This window comes from Hakea prostrata, chromosome 2, assembly GCF_041222555.1.
Source record: "Hakea prostrata isolate BN-2017 chromosome 2, UWA_Hpros_2, whole genome shotgun sequence".
Classification (NCBI taxonomy): domain Eukaryota; kingdom Viridiplantae; phylum Streptophyta; class Magnoliopsida; order Proteales; family Proteaceae; genus Hakea; species Hakea prostrata.
Genome location: NC_142601.1, coordinates 7,838,406 through 7,842,603, shown reverse-complemented (window position 1 = coordinate 7,842,603; position 4,198 = coordinate 7,838,406). Strand labels below are relative to the sequence as shown.

The window sequence follows — 4,198 nt, the reverse complement described above, 5'->3', positions numbered from 1 at the left end:
TTCAAACAATAATCCATAATTAACATACACACTAATATGAATCGCCTGTTTGATTGGATCTTGCATCCTGAGATATTAGTCATTATTCTTCAATGATGCCACATAACAATAGAATTCTATATATAGCTCACCTGTGTTACAAGGGCATACATTTATTTTTTTTTCATTTAAGTTGATTATATATGCACACACGAAATCAAAGCAGTCGAAATTTAATGAAATCCATGTGGCGTTCATCCAATAGTGGGGATCACAGACACCACTACAGAGTCTAGATTGTCTCACCCGATAGGGAGCAATTTGTGCTTCCAACGGGCATTAACCACAAATTACAGGGGGCCCCACAAGGTTAGGGTGATTAGATTTTTTTTTTTATATTTTATGTTTTATTATTTTTTACTTGTGGGCTCCACATAATTTGTGGTTTTAATGCCATCATGGGAGATGATACACCCTCCACCGCTACATTAGATGCATTACCCAAACAAGACCCCCAAAAAGTTTGGGAGACATGAGTTTGGAGATTTCAAATCTATGGAGTTATAATTCATAAAATTATCTGTGTGGTTAACTTGAATCTATGGATTCATCCCTAAAAACTGTTTGGTCGACTTGTTTTTGTGAATGCGTATATGTTTAGCGGTTTTATAGTAGGAGTCTCATAAATCTATAGATTCACGTTTTTAGTGTAAAAATATGAATCTCTAGATTTCATGAATCCTAGAATTGTCACAATCAAAAGGGTATAAATCTCACATTCATGAATCCAGAGATTTCAAATCTCTGGATTCATGTAACCAAACATGCCCTAAAAGTACTTTAAAACTTATGACTGGAGGGTAATATTGAAAATGAATGAATAAAAACTATTGAAAACTATTAATGCTGCGTTTGTTTGCTGGAATAAAGGTGGTGTGAGAAAATTCTCGAAAAAAACAATTTTTTTATATTTTTCTTAAAAGTGTATATTGTTTGGTTGTTTGGAGTGAGAAAGTGAGAGACAAGTTTAATTTTTTGAATCAAAGAAACTTGTGTGGTGAGGTGACAGTCAAACTTTCCCATCCCAAGGCTCTTTAAAATCCCATAAATTTGGTGGTATTTTATGGAAAAATAAAAAGTGGGACCAATCATTATCACTTTTCCACAAAAAACCTCTTTTCCTTTCCTTCTCCCTCAACCCACTATGGGGCCCACATTTTTTTCCTTTTTCTTTTCCACCCCTTATTTGCCACCCCCACCTTTGCAAACAAAGGCAACCTAATGGTGTTAGTAGTAAAGGGTCTCACCCTGTTTATTGCATATATGCAAGTTTGGTCGCTTTCCGCTCCTTGGTTCGGTGTGAACCTTGTGTTTTCATGCAGCTGTGTGTCTGGACTTTTCTTTCTTTAATGAATGAAGTACTATTTACCCAAAAAAAAAAAAATAGTAAGGTGTCTCTCTGGTAAAAACATAAAAAAATTTGTTACTATAGGTAAATAAATAGATTAAAAAAAAAGGCTTTCCACGAAGAGTTGGACTTACTGGCCAATGATCTGTTATTCAAGCGGTTAAAGACCCACGTGGGAGGTCTTCTGTTCGCACCGTGGCGTATATTAGTAATTTAGTTCCCACCCCTGAAAAGAAGAAGTTACAAGAAATTTTCAGAATTTTTTTTTCTGCTACAATGTCTTCCAAGAAGTTAGTTTTGAAGAGTTCTGATGGTGAAATCTTTGAAGTTGATCAATCCGTCATGCTTGTTTCACAGTTCATCAAGAACATGATCCAGGATGGTGTTCTAGAACATGATCGAGGATGGTGTTAGTGGAACGATACCGATACTTTGCGTTCTCATACTTGCTGCAAATTATCTAGAGATTGCAGGATTATTGGAATTAGGCACCGACAAAATAGCTAGCATGATAAGGGGAAAAACAGTTGAACAGATACGAAATATTTTTAACTTTTAATGTGGAAAACGATTTTACTTCTGAAGAAGAAGAGGAAAATCGAAATCAAGCCCCTTGAATTTCCAGTACTGATCAAGCTTTGATCTAAGATTAATTGGAAACACAGAGAACTCTGCTTTTAGAATTAGGGTTATGAACAGAGAGAGTTTTCGTAACAGATTTGGAGTCTTTTTAATATCTTTTCTTTTTTCACTGAGTCTGTAATTCTAGTTCGGAATTTCTTTAATCAAACTTAACAATATTAGTGTTTGTTCTGGCGTTGGGCGAAACTTGCTTCTAATGAGTTTTCTACGGATTCAATTTCTGAGCTGTGTATGCCACGATCTTTCTGGTGGAGGTTGAAATCTCAAACACGCCATTTTGCATTTTTTTTATATGTATGGTTGAAAAAGTAAAAATAAAAAATAAAAAATGCAAAACTAGTGGTTGAGATTTTACCCTCGGCCATCTGTTCCATCTGAACCGTATGCAACTCAGTACTGCACATTAATTGCATAGTACCGAAGCTCTATCCGTTTTCTACACCTTAACTTTTCCTGTGTCTTCCTTTATTTTTTGTTATTCTCTTACCATGCATGTTGAGAGCCATCTGAAGCCCTCCTTTCCCGCTCCTACAACCTCTCTTGTGCTTTGCCTTGGTCTCATTGTTAGTGTTGTTGCTGCCGCTGTTCTACACCTACTACAACCTCTCTCTCTTCTGGTTGTGAGATTCTTAACATTAAGGCTTCTTAATCCTTTGCTAGCTATGCAATAGATGAAACAGACCTCTTCAGCTTTGCTACAAGACTTGGTGTCGCATGTTGAGCCTTCTTGGTTCTCTTTTCTATGTCCCTCCCTCACCCTTCTTCTTCTCGGCGGCAAGGGGGGTGGGAAAAGGGGTTGGAAAAAACAGTGGGTCCAATGTGAGGGGGTGAGGGAGGGAAAGGAGAAGGGTTTTGGGAGACCTTTCTTTTCCCACTTTCCCACAAGTCCCACCAAAGTGGTGGCGGGGTGGGAAAGTTGGCCCGTGAACTTGCTCCCTCTCCCCCCCCTGCACCAAACAATCCACCATTTTGGGATTTGGAAAGTGGAAATCACTTTTTCAAGAATTTCCCCCCCCCATTCTTTCTTTCCTTTAGTAAAGAATTTTTCACTTTCCCTCTCCCCTTGCTCTCCCTCTCCCCTTGTTGTTCCTCTTTCTCCCGTTGGAATTTCATCTCTCCTATTGAATAAAAGTTTGTACAAGCGTGAGTTAAGGTAAAGATGGGCCAAATTCAAGCCCAGCCCAACTTTCAAAAGGCCAGAATCGAAAAGGGTTAAAGGAGGCCAGGCCCAACATTTAGTTTTAACTGCAAAACTTTGGCTGGGCCGTGTTAATTTGAAATTACATGTAAGCCCTCGTCGTTAGCTTAAATTTAATATATATAGACTAATTCTAGTCTTTGTATAGTATTATAGCAGCATTCCCAGAAGGAATTGGATTCCTAATTTCCTTCGGATTCCACTTTCCAATTCCTTCTATTTTTATTTTTTCAAACCATTAACTGCTCACTCCCTTTCCCTATAAATTACTCGCCTCCTTACATTCTAATTAATCTCAACATCTTTCGATTCCGTTTTGCTGAAATCGAAACAGTGGTTGAAGAAATTTTCTGAGCTCAGACTGCTTCTTTTTTATTTTCTCACACAAACAGAGACAGAGACAGGTGCGTTCAAGAATTTTTCAGATTTTTTTGGTGCTACAATGTCTTCCCAGAAGTTAGTTCTGAAGAGTTCCGGATGGTGAAATCTTTGAGGTTGATCAATCCGTCGTGTTTGTATCACAGTTCATCAAGAACATGATCGAGGATGGTGTTAGTGGAACGATTCCGTTACCAAACGTTAGTTCAAAGATATTAGTGAAGGTGATTGACTACTGCGAGAGGTTTAGCAACGTCGACAATGGATCTTCATCTTCGAGGAAAGGGAAAGAAATTATTCTGGTTGGCGAAGCAGATGGAGATGAAAAGAAAAGAAAAGACAAAGTAAATCAAGAAAAGAAATGGGAAGAAAAGTTTCTGGACGTTGATGAACAAATACTTTGCGATCTCATACTTGCTGCAAATTATCTAGACATTGCAGGATTGTTGGAGATGGGCACGGACAAAATAGCTAGCATGATAAGGGGAAAAACAGTTGAACAGATAAGAGAGACTTTCAATGTGGAGAACGATTTTACTCCTGAAGAAGAAGAGGAAATTCGAAATCAAGCTCCTTGGGCTTTCCAGTACTGA

The 4,198-nt window shown here is 38.0% G+C and overlaps 1 pseudogene; it reads left to right on the top strand.

Moving 5' to 3' along the window:
* The first annotated feature begins 1,663 nt into the window (after positions 1–1,663).
* LOC149023572 (SKP1-like protein 1A pseudogene) lies at positions 1,664–4,198 on the top strand (annotated as a pseudogene).